Source organism: Callospermophilus lateralis, chromosome 4 (genome assembly GCF_048772815.1).
Source record: "Callospermophilus lateralis isolate mCalLat2 chromosome 4, mCalLat2.hap1, whole genome shotgun sequence".
Classification (NCBI taxonomy): domain Eukaryota; kingdom Metazoa; phylum Chordata; class Mammalia; order Rodentia; family Sciuridae; genus Callospermophilus; species Callospermophilus lateralis.
The window spans coordinates 33,147,678-33,167,096 of NC_135308.1; the positions used below are offsets into that span (position 1 = coordinate 33,147,678).

A 19,419-nucleotide genomic window follows, 5' to 3' on the forward strand; every position below is an offset into this window, starting at 1 on the left:
CTTTGATGAACTTAATCTGTTTTAACTCAGTGCCAGGGCAGAGTATTCACTGCTAAATCTGATGATTCAGCTTTGATTGCTAATCACGTGTGGTACATTTTTTTAATTTAAGAATGTTTTGGGGGATGTGGCTCAAGCAGTAGTGCACTCGCCTGGCATGTGTGCAGCCCGGGTTTGATCCTCAGCACCACATACAAAACAAAGATGTTGTGTCCGCCGATAACTAAAAAATAAATATTAAAATTCTCTCTCTCTCTCTCTCCCTCTCTCACTCTCTCTTTAAAAAAAAAAAAAGAATGTTTTGGAGGTCACTTTTCATTTTTATGTGTGCAGTAATGTGTTATGTATAACTTCGGTTTTACAAATTCATTGTTTAAAAGTTAATCAGTATTATTTTTCAGAATACCTTCTCTCTTGCTTGAATAATCATTGAACTGCATTTGTCACTTGATTTTGGTGAATATTTTTAAAGTCAAATTATAAATCTAAGGTGCAGAACCTTTAATTGCACTGACATTCAAAAAGCACATTACTAATCATGTTGATGTAAATTGTACTTTCAATCTTTTCTAATACCCTATTGTTATATCATATATGAGGTTAAAACATTGAAAACATTTAAGCTAGTATCTTAACAGATAAAAAGTAAGAAATCAGCTGGGCAAAGTGACACATGCCTATGATCCCATTGGATTGGGAGGCTGAGGCAAGAGGATTGCAAGTTAAAAGCCATCCTCGGCAAAAGTGAGGCACTAAGCAACTCAGTGAGACTCTGTAAATAAAAAATACAAAATAGGGCTGGAAATGTGGCTAATGATCCAGTGCCCCTGAGTTCAATCCCATGTAGTCACCCCCACAAAAAATGTAAGAAATTATAATTCAGTAAGATCCTGTCTGAAACTAAAAAATGAAATGGGTTGGGATATATAGCTCAGTGGTAAAAGGCCCCTGGGTTCAATCCCCAGCACAAAAAAAGATTATTGAGGAAGCATATATTTTATTTTGAATAGATTATATGATATTGTTTGACTATTTCTATTAACTCAAGAAAGTACAAACATGGTGGCATTTGATCAAAACAAGAAATTAAAGAGTTAACCATTCTCTGTAAACCAGAAGGCCATTAACTTTTAATAATGCTGTCTCAAATATTTTCCAGCAAGTTGTGGTGCTAATCAAAGAGGAGCCTATGGGATTGTGCTTTGTAGTACTGTTTGATTTGATAACTCTAATAATCCCCTAAGAATGCTAGGAAAAATGTCTTATGCTTACATTAGCAGCTATTGTGAATTTGTAAAATAACCTGCTAACCCCAAGATGTGCTATAAAGACAAGAAAAGTAATGATATCTAGGATGGTCTTTTTTTTTTTTTTTTAATTCTTACTTTTAGAGGTTTTTAAAAACTGGTGTATTTTTGTTTCACATATACTTGCTTCAGAATTTTTAAAAATGAAACAGTATACTGCTCACATACTAAAAAGTGTTAAAACTCTTTATAATACTGGAAAACATCATCCAAATTATTTTTAAATATGTGTTTATCTACTTAAACCACAATATAGAATTTCCCTCTACTACCTGAATACATCGTTGCCACTGCTGGGCTGGGGTCTCCACATTGGCCTTTTTTAGATAGCTTGCTTATCCCAGACTCAAAATAAAGCAAACACTTCTTCCATTTAAAATTGAGTTCCTACTATACTACCTTAAAGCTAACATTTCCTCTTTATTTTCTTCTTGACAATATGCCTGAAACAAAAATGACAAAAAAATAATTACTCCTTTATAAATTAGCATGAAATGCTTTGGAGTTAAACTCTGTGAGCATTGTCAGATTTCTTAATCTCCCTGAATTTTTTTCTCATCTGTGAAAAAGGAGTAAAAACTGAACTTCAAGGTAGCTGTGAGATTAAATAAGATCATGTCCATTGAGCACATAACATAATAATCTTAATAAACTTTAATATTTATAAATTTCTTTTGTGGATTCATCTTCCCTCAGCTTTTTGCTCTGAGGATCCATGTAGTTACATTGAACATAGATTTTCCTTCTTGGAGTTTTGGGCAAGTAATTTGCATATGACCTGCAAAAGTGAAAAACAGCAAATATATATATATATATATATATATATATATATATATATATATATATATGTGTGTGTGTGTGTGTGTGTGTGTGTGTGTGTGTGTGTGTGTACACATATATATGTATATTTATATACATATGTATATGTGTATATATATATATATATATATATATATATATATATATATATCAGAGGGAAAATATGTAAGTCCCTTTTTTTAAAAAACAGGATTGTCTTTTAAGTGTACAATATTTTTGAGTATCAGGGGTTAAAGGAATTGTTATATACTGGATATGGACGTGTTGGAATGCTTTAAGAAATCGATTCTAGCTAATGGAGAGAATGTTTTTAAAGTGAACTATCCCCATTCCTTCAGTGAACCACATACAGCAGAAAAATTTCAAGTAGACATTGAAAGAGAGACAAGTTCTTCCTTATAGAATTAATGAGAATTGCAGTCATCTTCCATGGGGAATTAGAATTTGAAGAACCTTTTCCATGTACATTATTCCCTAATGTCTAGAACCAGATAAGTAGCCCCTAATTTTAAGTGTGCAATTATCCAAACAAGATGAATGTGCGGGGCAAAGCTGGACAAGGATGTCGATCTTGATGTTAATAGTTTTATTCTCCTTTATAATAGACACATAGTTGGCAAAAGCCACATTTCTGGGAGATCCCTAAAGACCACAGCTGACTCAGGAGAGATGTAGCCAGCTTTATCTTGCATCAACTATGGAGATACGGTCCAAGGGAAACTCATCCAAGAAAAAGCCCCTTGTCATTGTCTTTACAATGTTTCTGATCAGTTGTTTTATCTTGACTAGATTTATATTTTATAAAATACAAACTGATAAAACATAACAGCATTTGAGTTATAGCGTTAGCAACCACAGCTTTAAAACGTGTGTGTATTTTGTTAAAGCACTCTAGAATTATGGATTTTGTTTTAAACTGGAAAAAAGGGACCTTAAAAATCATAATCCATCATCCCCTAATATTATAGATAAAAGGAATCAGAAGTAGAAAAGTAGGGCATGTTAGTGATAAAGTCAGACCTAAATGTGTTGGTTTATGTTCAAAGTAAAGAAAAAAGTGTTGGGCTGGGGTTGTAGCTCAGTGGTAGAGCACTTGTCAAGCATGTGTGAGATACTGGGTTGGATTCTCAGCACCACATATAAATAAATAAATTAAATTAAGGTCTATTAACAACTAAAAAGAAAATTAAAAAAAGAAAAAGTGTCAAAAATAAGAATTATCCTTTTGTTCATATACGGCTCCCTAACTTATAAATCAATAAGATTCTGATATGATTCTTTATGGGTCTTTAATATATGAAAATGACTTTTATTTGAGGTGTTTAAGTTTCAAAATTTGAGGAATTAATATCAGAATACTAGCATCTTCTTAAAAAGTAAATTATTTTATTTTAAAAATAAAACACGTACTTTTGCAGCACAAACCAAGTCATCAATTATTAGTATATACTATATTCAGGTATAGCATATTTTCCAAGAACATAATGTACATGCTTACTAATGGAGGCTTTTTGAGCTGTATGCATTGGGAGTATATTTTACATATATTATAACTGTGTGATTTTTTTTCTGAAATATTTGGGCTAAAGCAAACATCCAAGACTGCAAATGAGAATGCAACAGATTCATATAGGAGATTTTTTTTGCTGATAAATTCTTATATAATACAAGTTGCACTTCAGTTTTACGAATCATCAAGATTTTCAACAGAAGGGCATATTTATTGTAAACCTTAAGCAGTCTTTCTGAAACCTGAAAAAGATTTGTGAAAACAGCCTGCAATAAAAATCACACACGCTTCATAAAACACTACTTGATAGATATCACTTGCACCATTAAGAACTAAACGACAAAGGATGTAATTTCAGTTCTGGCATGCAATATTAATCGAAAGCCTTTAAAACATCTTGCTGATGGGAACTATGACAACGTGACATTGAAGAATTATGAGCTAAAGACATCTATCTTAATCAGATTTTCGAAGTAAATGCCATAAAACATAAAGTTGTTCCATTCATCTTTACATTTTCATATGTTTTGGTGGGAGCATCATTTTCTGTATGCTACTTTAAATGCAAAGAATACAAATTCAATACTTAAAAGTACGCGTTCAATATACAGGATTGAAGCCAAGTTTATTAGTGTACCATGCACCCACATGAGGTAGTTTCTGTAATCTCATTATTCCCGCCTTTTATATTAGTGATATATTAAGAAAATGCTCTTAAGTGATGTTAAGAGAGATTTTTGAAATATAGCTAGATAGATGTTTGCGTCTATAAATTTATAAATGAAAATAAGCCATTTATAAAAACCTCCCCATAGGAAAAAAAATGATCTTGTGGACATACTGACATATGCCTTAAAATTACAGTAAAAACTTTTATTACTTTATTTGAATAAATGGATAAAGTTTGGAAATTAAGACCTTACATCAAAATATTACTTCACAGTTTATAAATATACTTTAATATATTATCTTTTAATTATCTTAACACTTCTGTTTAACAATAACTGTTATCCTCATTTACAGATGAGGGACTGGGGGACTTAAAACAGGAAATTGATTTTCAATTATTAAGTTTGCACAGGGAGCTTGAACCCAGAACAACACAGAATGTTTTTGTCTCCCAAAATTTGTATGTTGAAGTTGTAACTATGTGTGTGACAATCTTTGAAGATGGGGTCTCTAAAGAAGTAATTAAGTCCTAAATGAAGTCCTGAGGGGATAGCCCTGAGCCTACAGGATTAGCATCCTTGTAGAGAAGCAATGTTTGAGAATAGCTCACTTACAACCAGATGAGCCAAGAACAAGAAGACAGCCATCTGCAAGCCAGGAAGAAGGCTGCTGCCAAAAACTGACCCTGTGGGACCTTGATCTGGGACTTCTAACCTCCAGAACTAAAAAAAAAATAAATGGCTTTTATTCAAGCCATGGTCTATGATATTTTGTTCTGGAAGCCCACATGGACTCATACACCAGGTCTTCTATATTCTTCCCTACTGTAAATCCAGTGCTCACTCCCTTCTTCTATGGAAAATTTATTAAACTGGCACTAAACTCTTGTGGACTCATGAAATAAAAGATCTGAAAGTCCATGAAAGAATATCTTAGCCTTCTTCTTTTTGAACTTGTGTGTGGCAGGAAGGTTTCTGGTGATATTAAGCATCCTAAAGAAAGACTCGGGCTTCCAGCTCACAAATTATATGTACTGCTATTTTAAATGTTACAGCAAAGCTTTAAAAGTACAGATCATTAAATTCCCAAACAATAATAATACCTCACATTTCTATAGTACTTGCAGTATATACAGCAACATCATATACATGTTCCTATTTTGCTGTTGCTTTGTTACATCTGTGTTGTTTCCACTATACCATCCTGCCTTCTATAGCTCATTAGAGTAGCAGGAAAAATATAAATAGGGAAGAGAATTTTAGTGTTGCAAACACAAAAAAATTCATCCTAAAATTATTAATGACTTGGAAGGGAATTCAGCAAGCATACCTTTGTCAGTTTTAACTATTACTCTATTTCTGTTTAAATCAAAGAACATCATTGCATGGTTTCAATTTAATAGACCACCTCATTGTACATACAAACAATGGGAAGTCCAGTGCAGTAAAGGCCATTGCATGTAAATAATATTTAATGTTTTGATAAAATACATCTCCGCCTGGAGGCCATAATATGAATGGAAGGAAGCTTAAATAGGATTTGGTTCAGTTTCAGTGTAAAACCTGAACAGAACAGTATGGACTCAATAAACTGCAGATAACAAAAATGAGATCAATTCACATACTAGGAAAAAGTATCAATGTCAAAGTTAATGTATTTTGGGAAACAAGATAAGTATAGTTGTTAGGAACTTTCTATGTGTTCTCTGGTCATTTATGTTTCATGTAGTTGTTGAATTATCTAAAAAATAAATAAAAAGGGCTCAGAGATACTAAATCTCATTATCCTAAAATTAGTTAGCTAATTTAAAATCGTAATTGTTATCATAATTTTATAGACTAGATTAGTTTTCTTTTAAGCTTTTTTTTTTTGAGACAGGGCCTTGCTAAATTGCCCAGGATAGCCTCTAACTTATAATCCTTCTGCCTTAGCCTCCAGAATAACTAGGATTAAAGACATTAGTCACTGTGCCCAGTACATCTTGACTTTTTACACAGATGATTTTAGAATTGATTTTAATATTGAAATTTGTGGTAAATTGAAATTTTATACAAACTAATTTCACTATCCATACATTAAAATGTTAAGCCATAAGACAGAGGAGTTTATTTTAAAATAAAATAATTTTAATATCTATACCATGTGGTAATATAATGTGATATTTATGAGATGGGTTAATGTGGTGGGGTTTTATAATATTTACATATAAGAAAAGGGATTTTTACTGTGTCCCTTAATTGCTTATATGTATAACAAGATAATATGATGGAACTTTTAATTAACTTATAATTTTAATATTTACAACATAAGCTAATATGTTTCAAGATTATGTTTTGTATTTCCTAAAATAGAGAGAATTTTAAAACTGAAAAACTTCAGAATTCAGTGCAGGACTTCTATTTTACTCTCCCCATCCCATTTCTTTTTGACAAATGAGAAAAAGTGAGGCTCAGAAGTTAATTGACTTACGTATAGTTCCTTTTAGCTTGAGCAAGGACCCATTCCTATGTTTGCTGGTTGCCTTTCTAATATTCTTCTTTTATACCAAACATTTTCTTTGAGATAAAGAATATGTTATCTGAAATGCATAGCAAATTCTGCATTGTTTGGAATATTTAATTTCCTTTTCTTCTTCATAAGTCACTTGTCATGTAATAATATAGCTTTTAGTTGCCTTCCAGACTGTCCTTATCTGTATTATGTGTTTTATTTATATCATATCATACACTCCATTTAAATTCAATAAAATTTAATTGCACTAAAATCAAATGCTCATTAGGTAATAAGGAGAGAGAAAAGTGTTTATTGATTTTATGTCAACAATTCTTTATTGTCAAGATTGGGACAGCTTCTTCCTTTTGCTTACTCTCTCAGGTAAAATATTTTAAAATGGATAGAACAATATCCTAAAACATACACTGAAACATTTTAAAGGTATTTTTATCCAGTTTTCTATGTATGTATAGTAGATAATGTTTTATGTATGTTTCTGTTAGAAATGACTATGCAAAACTGTGACTTCTGCAGAGGATAATATATGTGTGACATCACTAGTGTTAATTACATGACAAGATAAACCACTTTAACAAGCAAAAGACAGCCATTTATATTTATTTCCCCCAGTGAAATAATTTTTATAATAACTGTACACTTTTGAGTAGCAGCTATAGAATCCAGATTAATACTGTCAAAGAGAAGTTATTGCTACTCAAGAGAAGTTACCTTTAAATAAAGCATAACCTAAAATCCTGTTGTCCATTAAGAAAACTTAATATCAGAGATAATCAGATGAAATGGGAAAGAGATGAATAAGTAGATGGTCTGTATAACTTGACAGCTGTGAGTATGGTATTAAGAACTTTGGAAAAGGTCGTTAAACTAGGTCCAAAGAGAGTTCTGTTCCTAATTCTGGAACTCTTAAGGGATGTAGATTGAGCACTCTCATTCTGTATTTTTGTCTTATATGCAAGCACTCTCTGTTGCTGTCTGAGTGATTTTCCTAGATATGTTTTCCAATTTGGTAGTATTCTCTATAGTTGTTTTTAATATATTTTTAAACCACCCAATGAATTTTAATTTTAGTGACTGCATTTCTCCTATTTATAGACATTCTGCTTTTGAAGACTGCCTCATTTATTTTCAGTGTCTAATTCCTGTATCTTAAGTCCTTAAACATTTTAAAATACTTAGTTTTATCTGACCATTATACTATATGAAGTTTGGTGTGTTTTTTTTTGTTTGTTTGTTTGTTTGTTTTGTTTTTAAGGTCTGGAATGGAACTCAGGGCAGCTAGGAGAGGCCTGTACCATTTAGCTGTGTTCCCAGCCCTATCCGAAGTATTTGGAGAGATAAATGCCTGCTCTTTGTTTTTTCTGTAGACTTTAGCTTTAACACAGACTGTGTTTCCTTAGGTTTTATAACTTTAAACGGTAGACTCATTGAAAGCAGGACTTGATCTGTGGACTGGGATATGTCCTGAGAGAGTGTTCTTCTAAAAAAATTTTGTGCTGGCTTCTGCTGAGTATTTAGGCAGGAGCATTGCTGATGCAGGATTACATGTAACTTTAGGGTCTTTGGGTTCTAGAACCACATTGATATTATCATTTCAATTTCATATCCTATCCCCAGGGAAACTGAGGCCTGTCAGTACAACTTCAGTTTGTTTATTACTGTTTCTCATCCAGTGCTTAGGACAACATAGGAAATTTTCTTATTGTTCCCTTTGCAATGAAAAGCTTTTTAAAGTCTACCTTTTTTTTTTAAATTAATTTTTATTGTAGGTTGTTCAAAACATTACATAGTTCTTGATATATCATATTTCACACTTTGATTCAAGTGGGATATGAACTCCCATTTTTACCCCGTATACAGATTGCAGAATCACAACAGTTGCACAACCATTGATTTACATATTGCCATTCTGGTGTCTGTTGTATTCTGCTGCCTTTCCTATCCTCTACTATCCTCCCTCCCCCCTCCCCTCCCCTCTTCTCTCTCTACCCCCTCTACTGTAATTCATTTCTCCCCCTTATATTTTTCCCCCTTTTAACTGACAGTGTAGGCATTATCTCTAGGTCTCAGGTACAAGTGAGGTATTGTCTATTGTCTCCTCCTTAGACATTAAAAACGTTACAGAGACCACCAGCACATGTCCTCAAAGAAACTACAGGTCAGCTTATATGCTCTCAACATCTTTTCTGTTCCTCTGCTTTGGGCTCATCCTTTCTTTCCAATTCAGTTACAACAACCTCCATGGATGGGCTGAGATTACTGGCTGTTACGTTCACTGCTGTGTCCTCAGTGCCTAGAACAGAGCCTGGAAAATAGTATACACACAATGATACACTAAACCAATTAGTTCAAAAGGTATTTATTATATCTAACCCAGCAGTTCTGAGTATTTTATAGAAAGGAAATGCAGGTAATCTAGACTGCCACATTGCCTGATATAGAAAGTATAATGGACCCAAAGAGAGAGAAAATGCAAAGATTTAAAGACTCACACCTTATTTCTTCAAATCCTTATATCAAAGAATGACCCTAAAGAAACTAAAGCACATTCTCATTAACCCAACAAACACAGTAAATCAGCACATCTCTGTTCATGTTATTAACACTGTCTAGTCAGTACAAATCTTCATATACCTTCATATGTATATTTAAGGTTTTTCATACCCAAGTGTCTTTATATAAATAGCTTTATAATCAGTTATCTGATAACAAAAGTAATATTGCTGTTTACATAGCATCTTAGAATTTTTATAACACATTTTAAATTTTCACTGAATTTGTATGCAACTCTGACAGATAATTTATGGTGATAAAAATTTTTACATAATGCTGTATTTTAACAAAGGCCTTATATGGGTATCTGAACAAACAATTCACATTCGAACATTTGGTATGTATAAGAATCCTAGATAGAAAAATGATCAGAAAAACAGTTTTTTGTGGAAATTATTTTATGAGTGAGGTGATGACTTTCTTTTCCAGTTTCCATTGTACCATTTTAGATGGTCTTTTTTTTTTTTTTTTTTTTTTTTTAGTTGTAGTTGAACACAATACCTTTATTTTTATTTATTTTTATGTGGTGCTGAGGATCAAACCTAGGGCCTTGCACATGCTAGGCAAGAGCTCTACCGCTGAGCCACAACCCTAGCCCAAGGTGGTTATCTTATTAATGTCATATTGACAGGAGCTAGAAAGGAGAAGAAAAGTCAATGCCTTTGCTATTTTTGCTTAACTCTGATGTTTACTGAGTTTGTGTGTGAATATAAACACATATTCCTTAATTCACATTTTCTCCATTTAAAGGGGAAATTTTTGCTACCTATATTTTTTTCTTTGTAGGAAATAATGACTACTAAATGTCTGCAATATTTATGAGATTTTTTCTGGGAAAAGGATACATTTTGTTGATAATTTATTTTGAGGGTCACAAATTTTGCTTAGTTACATCCCCAGTACTTTTTTATTTTTTTATTTTGAGATAGAGTCTTGCTCAGTTGCTGAAGATCCTGCCAGGTTACTAAAGCCGGTCTCAAACTTCCAATCCTCCTGCCTCAGCCTCCTGAGTTGCTGGGATTACAGGTGTGCATCGCCCAGCAGTAAAATGAAAATGTTTAATGTATAATATCACCTTTCTATTAGTTCCTGAAATGTAGCCACTGAGGGAAGTTATGTTGTCTGGTTTTACTATTCAAAAAACAAGGGAAATTTCTGTAAGGGCACAGAGTTAAATAACAATGGAATAAAAGATGAATATAAACCAAGAATTGGATTGAGATTTTCAAAATCAAAAGCTAACTATAATCTTACCCTGTATACTTGAAAGATGGGCTTGAAGTGCAGGTCACTATAGTTAAAACTCACATGGTAGTGATACATAGAAAAGCAAAAGGGGTTTTCTATGGTTTGATTTGGTGACTTGTTTAAAGAAAGAGGTCAGTTTTGAAGAAAACTTATTTTGAGAAAGTTAAGACAAAGTGAAGATACAGCCCAGAAGTGGAGGGAGAATTAATAACCTTTAGGATGCAACAACAGAGGCTTTAAGCCCTCCCTGTGCTCATCACCAGTAGCTGGACCTGGCTCCTCTTCAGCCTTCTCTGTGCATCAGATTGTAAACCCAGAGAGGGCCAAGACCAGAGCTTTTATTCACTTACTCAGTTTTTCTGACATTAGCACCCAAACTTAAGCAAGCCACATGCAGGTGAATACCTTGCAGGTGTTTTGTGAGCATGGCTTCTCAGGCTTCTCTAGCAGCATTGCAAAATTAAAAATGCTCTGTTCTTTCTCTCTTTCCCTCTATCGCTCTGCCTTCTCTCCTTAGCTCCTTTTACCTCCAACTCTCTCCCTCTTTCTTTCCTCCATCTTCCTTTCTCCTTCTCTCCATTTGTCTTTAGTTGGCTCACTTTACTCACACTACAATTATTCTAACACCACCTGGGGAGCCTCTGCAGCCAGCCCACAACAGAGATCTAGGGAAGGAAGAGAGGGGCAGAGAGTGAAGGAAGTGGGTGGGACAAAGCAGTTCTAGTATGGTGGTGACACCTTTCCCACTGTGCACACCTGCTCAAAGCAAGTGCCAGCCCCTTCTCCTCCCCTCTTCTCATCTCACACTCACCTTTCACTTCCTCCCCCCCTACACACAGATGCAGACATACACTCACACAAAGATATTTTATCTCCCAGCAGGTATTATCTCCCAGCTTTCCTGTTTGAAAGTCCATTTCCACTCTGCTCCCCGAAGACCACAGTCTAAGTTGTAAACCATAGAGGAGTTGGAGCTGAATTGCACACAGCGATCTGGGAGCTGCCAGTATTGTCTTTTAATTAAACAACAACAACAAAAAAAAATCCAGCCAGATATGGTAGTGCACACCTGTAGTCCCAGCTTCCCAAGAGGCCATAGCAGGAGGATCATCTGAACATAGGAGTTAGAAGCCTGCTGGGGCAGCAAAGCAAGACCCACATAAGCCCAGATAGGTTCAAACACTAAATGTTGTTTTCTTTATGGCATTTCTAATTGTAGATTTCTTACCTATTTAAGCAAAATGTTTCCTTTTCAGACATACTTGATTCTGTGTTCTTACTTTTTGTGATGATTGAATTAATTGCCGGCAAGGCTCTTCTGTTATTTTGTTTTTCCTCCTGATGTTTTGTTCTAAAGGAACTTGTTCTTTCTCTATTCTTCTTAACAGTTACCTTTTAGTACTGTTATATCAGGCACTATGTCTTTTAAATCCCTAAGATAAGCATTAGAGAATAAATGAAGCTCAGAGTGATTAAGTAACTTACTCAAGAAAGTATCTCATGAAAAATAAATATCCCATGTTTATTGGCATTTGTCTCAGTGTCACCTTTCAGCCCACAGATTCCTAATAGCAGAGTTGCTATCCAGGAAAATTTTTCAAAAGTCTCATTCTGGCAGGGCTCAGTTAAAATGCCTTACTTTTGTTCAGAATTGAGGATCTGTAAATTGTCCAAACTAACAGGAATCTAACCTGTTATCCAGTAGTTTCTGTGGCTCCTAATACTTCCGTAATACAACTGTCAAAATACCTCACCCCTTATTCAGTGTCTACCAGAATGCAAGTCACCCTTGCTCATGATTTAACATGGGGACTAACAGTTTTAAGTGACACTGTTGAAGAGCTGAGTTGTTTGATGGCAAAGGGCAGAACAAAATGACCAAAGCCTTTTCTATCTAATCTCTATGATTGATAAAATGTGACTTTTAAAAAATATCTTCTATAAATTTCATTCAGCTAATCAAATGAAAACAAGCAACTGTTGGGCTTTCATTACAGTTACATGAGCAGTAGGAAATTGCAAAAAGAAAAGGAAAAAGAGCAATCTGAGAAAAGGCACTGGTTGGGTGTAATCATATCTTGCTAACATAATGCCAAGAATTTTATTTATTAAAAAAGAGAAGAATATTTTGATAATAAAAGGTTAGTTTCCAAAAGAAAGTTATCTTTTAATGCTGTGAGTATACAAATATTTCATTAAGAGCATATCTGATCATAAGCTTTAAAGTACAAGGAAAAAATACTTTTTGATAATATATTTAATAGTTGCATCTTACATATTTATATTTTATATATTATATATTTTATATAATCATCCCAGTATGTATACATCTTAATAGGTAGATTTTAAATACCAAGACAATTGCTATAGTTGCAAATAAATAGTCTTCAAAGCTAGTATCTGGGTTATGTGACATGATATCTGCTTGAATGAGATGACCCCTCCCAGTGCTGTTACTGCAGAAATGTCTTCAATCAATCAGTACAGTCTTAGGAGTCTTTGAAGTACAAAACTTTATGAAGGTACTAAAAAATCCAGAGAAATTTAAGCACTTCAGGATGTAAGTATCTGGTTGGGAAACAAGGAATGATTATGAATTAATCTTTCAATCAAAGGCAATATGGGTAGTTCCCACTTTTTACCACTTCAGTAATTTCTCATGTAATTCTTCACTAATAGTCATCCATTCAACAAGTGTTTATTGAGAATCTATCTTTGTGTAGTCTCAGGGAATCCAGAGGCGAATTAGACATTGTTATTGCCCCTCAAGAATTTAACATGGGACATGTTAAATTAGTTAACTATTTAGTTAGTTAACTATGGTACAGAGAAAAAAGTCAATAGAACCATGAACAAAGAACAAATAAAGAATTCTAAGACTAAGAGGCAAGGGAAATGAGTTCTACTTGAACAGAAGGGATGTCATCTTTCTTATAATTCGAAGTAAGTAGGATTTAGATATAGAAAGATGGAGGAAAATATCTTTCCAGATAGAAGTAACTATGCCTGCGAGATGTGGAGCATATTGCAGGTACAAGAAACTTGATTGGAGCAAGTATGAAGAGGACATGTGGAGGAAATGCATGCAAAATATATTTTTAGCTACCTGTGATCAAATATAGCATTAATCTTTAGAGTTCATTTATGCTTGATAGGCACCAGGAAGCTATTTCGAGTTTTCCAGGAGTAAAATGATATGTTCAGAGGTACGTTTCAGGAACATTAAACCTAGTAACTGTGAGGTCTGATTGTCACAAAGCCATATGTCCAAAACTTTTCCTCAAATCTGGGCAGTGCTCAATAATCTCAAGTTTGGGATTAGTTTAAAGCCAAAGGCTGCATTTGCTGTGTTTGTGTTTTTTATGTGAATCTTCCCCCTGTATTAGATTCTCAAGCACTTGTCCAGTCTCCAAATCTCAACCCTATCTGTCTCCTTGTGTCCATTTTGAACCTTGGGCATACCAATTTCTCTGGATGTTCAGTTATTCTAAATGGGAGGGCGTAAAGAATTTTGTCTTTATTCTCAGTAGCAGTAATAATAATATTTGTCTTAAGCAAACATTTTAAAGAAACTCCAAGTCATATAACTGATCATTATCTCCCCCTTCATGTTGGCAATAACATTATTTAGGGACATAATTATTTGCTGCTTCAAAACTCTATAGAACTGGGGCTATGGCTCAGTGGCAGGGCACTTGCCTAGCACGTGAGAGGCACGGGTTTGATCCTCAGCACCACATAAAAATAAAGAAATAAAGGTATTGTGTACATCTACAACTGAAACTGTAAAAAAATCTATAGAACTCTACAGCAGACATTTTGTCTACTAATCTTAAATTTGGCTTTATCTTTCCCACTTTAATTTTTTCTTTTATTCTGTCTTCCTTTCTGTCTGTGCTTAACTTATAAAAATTTATATACTAATTCTATCTTGATTAAGTTGGTATGAACAAATACACATATAAGCTACCATTAGCCTAAACCTCAAGAACTAACATTAACCCTAGTTGAATTCTTGGATTTTCCTTCTGTTGTTCAGTCTACTACAGAACTTAAACTTCTGGCCATGAAGCCTGTCTCCCTGGGACTCTGCACTAATTCTATTCCTTCAAGTTTTAGATACCTAGTATTTGTCATCTGGACTAGCTTTATTTATTAGTAATCCTGGTTAATCAAATCAAAGAATTCCCAACAGACAGAACACATTGCTGAATTATCCTGGGTATCACTGGAAATAGTGTGGATCTTTGCATGGTGTCTTTTACACTGTAAGTTATCAATAAATGCTGAAAAAGAATGAATAAACTAAGGAAAACCACAACATCACATTTTTGAAAACTTAAATGGAAGTTTTCCTCACTGGATATCTTTTAAGAATAAGAATCCTAAATTAGCTTATTGAAATGTGTGATGACAATGGATCTTAAAAATTTCTTGATATTCAATAATGGTCTTAATATTCAAAATGCTTTATTTTACCAATTACACAATGTTTTCACCTCTTAGAGACTTAGCGTATCAGTAGAACATACAGTGTATGTAAAAGTTTGTGGGATAAATGGTCAAATACATGATTAATGAATGGTTGAATGGATTTCATTGAATCCTTAGAGTGCACTAAGACCTTGATGGGGGCAGTATTATTTCCCTCTTTTTAGATCAGAAAACATGTATGTTTTCATGATGACCAAATTTTAGAACTTAAATTTGTTTTTCTGAATTCTAATATACTGCTCTTTACATAGTATAATATTTAATAAAGACTTCTTTTATATAACATGTAAAAACAATTCTTTTTTGGCACCATGCTTAAAAACAACATAAGGTCATCTGATCCTATACTTCATTTTAGGCATTGTCTTGTTTCCTTATTGTTTGAAATATTTCTTCCTTTTCTCCCTCTGTTTTTATTCCATTGACACCCACCTAATCTAGGCAATTCACTATGTCATTCTAAAAACAGCTTCTGGAAATACACCTTAAAGCCATTCATAGAGTCTTTAATCTGTGCTGGGGGAGATCATACTAATATTTAGATGATACCTGGATAATTTTTCATTATTTTTAAATTTTTAGTTTCTTTTTTTCTAATACAGTTAGAACTACATGTGATGTTTTAACCCTCCCATGCTCTCAAAAGCTTATTTCAGTTTAACTATAGACATTCGTAATTTATTGTGAGCACCAAACCAGTGACCCAAAGAGGATATGAGCAGTTTCTGGTATGGGGAACTTCAAGAATAGAGGCAGCACAAGGAATTAGCTCTGTTTTCATATACTTAGGTATTATATATCCCTCACTTCAAGAGTGAGAAATTGTTAGTTATTAGATTATATGATATGGATTATTAGAGACCATTCAAAACGTGTGATAATTACTGATGTTATATGCTATGTGAGGAGTTGTTTTTATTGTTGTACCCTGTAAAGAGGTTTGATAATACATATATTCAAACTATTACATATGGATTCATTTCATGCATCTGGAATTACAGTGTTAGACTATGTTATTTGACTTAATAAGCACTGCTGGAATTCACGATATAGATGAAAGATAGTCCCTGTGTTTCCTATTCTCTTTTAATATGTGCATTTATATTAATAGCATGATTTAATGCATCACTTTAAAATTATATTGCATTTTAAACTGCATTTAGCAAAAAATCGACATCTTATGCATGTGGAACTTTAATAAGTTTAGCATTAAATTAAAGAGTCATACATCTGTTTGGTAAAATGTAGTATTTGTCGATTCTAGCATGTCCAAAGCTAGGTAATGAGATTGAAAAGTAGTCTCAAAGGTTACATTAATTTGCAATTTTTAACTTCTGATTTAATAGCTTTAGGGATTTTACCATAGATACAACACAGCTTTGTGTTTATATTTTGAAGTCGTTTGGTCCTTTATGATTCTGTTCTAGAAAAAATATTTGTACCATTGACATGGCTTGAGTCTTTCTGGTCACCTGTGACTTACTCCAAAATGTAGTTATACTACATACTGTGAAATTGGAAAATCTGTTCTGTGTGTGTTCTAATGGATGTAACGGTCATTAAGTATATGAGTCTTCTGACGTTGTAATCAGATGTGATTCAGTCTGTTAAGTATCCATGAAACAACATCTGCTTCACAGAGTGACCTTCTGCTAAAGAATACTTAGCGTCTATTAGTAGATCATAGTGCAGATCTGCCTTATTTGAAATGCACTAAACTAGAGTAGTCGACTGCTGTTTAGCAACTAGCTTGTAATAATTTATTGCAGTTAAATAAAGCTTAAAAAAACTCCATTAAATAATTATAGGGATTATATGCATTTCAAAAACCTTTGTGTTCTACCGAAATTACCCATTTAATTTCAGGGTTGGTTTGTTAAAAAAAGCTAAAGTCTAAAGGCACATTAGGGGAGCTGTCAGATGCTGTTTTCTGTAGGTGTTAATAAAACCAGATGAAAAAAAAAATCTGAAACAAATTAAAACCAAAAGCAATTTTGCCATCTGTTGTATATTAATTAGAACTTTATGTATCAAGGGTAAACTTGCTCTTAGAGAATGTCACTGAACACCCGCTTAATAGAATAATATGCAAATTTATTAGGTTACAGATTTATATGCAGTTTTTAATTCTAATTCATCTACAGCAGATCCCCAAGAAATTGGTAGTGTGTATGGAGATATATATCCATATGAGTTTTCTTTTCTCTTTTTTCAGAGCAACCTGCAAACAACCAAGGCCAGTCTACCCTGCAGCCTTTGCCGCCTTCCCATAAGCAGCACTCTGCACAGCATCATCCATCCATCACTTCTCTCAATAGAAACTCCCTGACCAATAGAAGGAACCAGAGTCCGGCCCCGCCGGCTGCTTTGCCCGCCGAGCTGCAAACCACACCCGAGTCCGTCCAGCTGCAGGACAGCTGGGTCCTTGGCAGTAATGTACCACTGGAAAGCAGGTAATGCCTGTGTTTGAGCCTCTTAGAGCATTTGATTGTTACACCACATGATGTACCTGCATAACTGGGCATATTCTACAGTAGTCAACAAGCCATTTTCATATATAAAATTTAAAAAGAAAATAGTCCACCTTTTCCTTATTAAGAAAAATTTATTATACATAGATTTTCTGTGTTTTTCAGCTCCAGGTTATTGGTAATTGTTTAGTTGCTGGGTCAGTAAGCTTTCCCATTCTTTTCATACATTTTGTTCCCACCAAGAGAGGAGAATAAATGACCTCAGTAAACTTCTTCTTACTACTGTTTGTTTTTGTTTTTGTTTTCCTTTTCTTTTCTTCAAATTATCAGACTGGTAGAGAAAACAAAGGAGATATAAAATGTGATTTTCAGTCTCCTGACAGTTGGTTTAATGAACATATTTAACATCTTTTTGTTGTAGACATCCATAATCTCTTAAGACTATATTTATCTATTATATGGTGAAATCATAGTGTAATAATTAAGCACCAGTCAGATGACCATTTATAAAGGATATTTTTAGTTTCTTACAATATGGGGAGATTGGACTTATTCTCTAAAGTTCCTTCCAGCCTTATTTCCTAAGACACTCTATTAATTCTTGGACAGTTCTAGTAGAAAATTCTTCCTTACAGTGAACAAAAATGTCTGTCTCTAAAAATTTTATCCTCTGATTGTAATCAGACAACTAGTAATCTGAAACTATACCAGACAGTTTTTCCCTATTTCTTTGATGGCCCATGGACCTCTCTTTGTCTTCCAGCGGAATGCATTACAATACTTATTACACATATACAGCACAATTTTTCATAGCAGATCCCCAATATACACAGTATATTCACACCAATTCGTGTCTTCATAATGCACTTTGGATAATAGTGATCCTCACATTCCATCCTTGTTAATAACCCTATGTCCCCTCCCTTCCCCTCCAACCCCTTTGCCCTATCTAGAGTTTATCTATTCTTCCCATGTTCTTGCTCCCTTTCCCACTATCTTTCTTTGTCATTGTTCACCTTCTGATGATTGAATGAGTTTCTGAAGTTATGACTTATAGCTCAAGCTGGCTGACAGGTGACTATCTGTTCATACAGAAGTGTAAATCAGTTAAAGCTGTGTTGAGCTAATCCATTTCAGTATTAAATACCTCTGGGTACTAAAATTTCACCTTTTACTTTGAACAGAACCTCAGTGGTCAGTGTCTCCTTTGTATTTTGAATTGGAGGATCTGCCCTTGGCAGCTTTGTAGCAAGGTTCTCCTAACATGCTTGTTATTATTTATTTCTTCACTGCCCCAAGCTTTTATTAGACTCAAAGAAAAAGATATAAAAACTTAAAAATAGAAGACTCTGGACCCCTGAGAGAATGTCCCCCAGATGCCCGGCCCTGTAGAGCCTTTGGCTAACTGCCACATTTAAATTAGCTGCTGGATGAAGAAATTGTCTCAAAATGAATGAACTGCTATTTCTTGTCATTAGTTCTATGATTTACGCCACTTAAGCCCTGAGGATGAGCTAGTAGGAGGTCCTCACAGTTAGTTGTCAACAATAAAAATCTGTCTTTTCTTTTACTCTTGACCTAAGAACAGGGTTCCAAAGAACTCTTATCTTTTTATCTATAGTGTCAGCCAAGAGTAGTTGAGTTTTATTGTTTATTTTGTATTATTGAACACTCTTCTGGGAGAAATTAGAAAGAGAAAGGAAAGGAAAAGTAGCCAAATAGCACCATTCTCTTCCTCTAGGACAACGAGTCATATATCCAGTTGGTTTTTTCCTGAGGTTATTAGCATAGAGCTAAATTTACCCAGTGTAATTAATTAGTACACACTGAACAACTA

The 19,419-nt window shown here is 34.0% G+C and overlaps 1 protein-coding gene across 1 annotated transcript in view; it reads left to right on the top strand.

Moving 5' to 3' along the window:
• Tenm3 (teneurin transmembrane protein 3) overlaps positions 1-19,419 on the top strand; it is a 339,337-nt gene that overhangs the window by 129,679 nt on the left and 190,239 nt on the right. Inside the window, exon 2 of the mRNA XM_076853679.1 lies at positions 17,327-17,564. The gene's annotated coding sequence lies outside the window, so the exon portion shown is untranslated. The remainder of the gene's footprint in view (positions 1-17,326; positions 17,565-19,419) is intronic.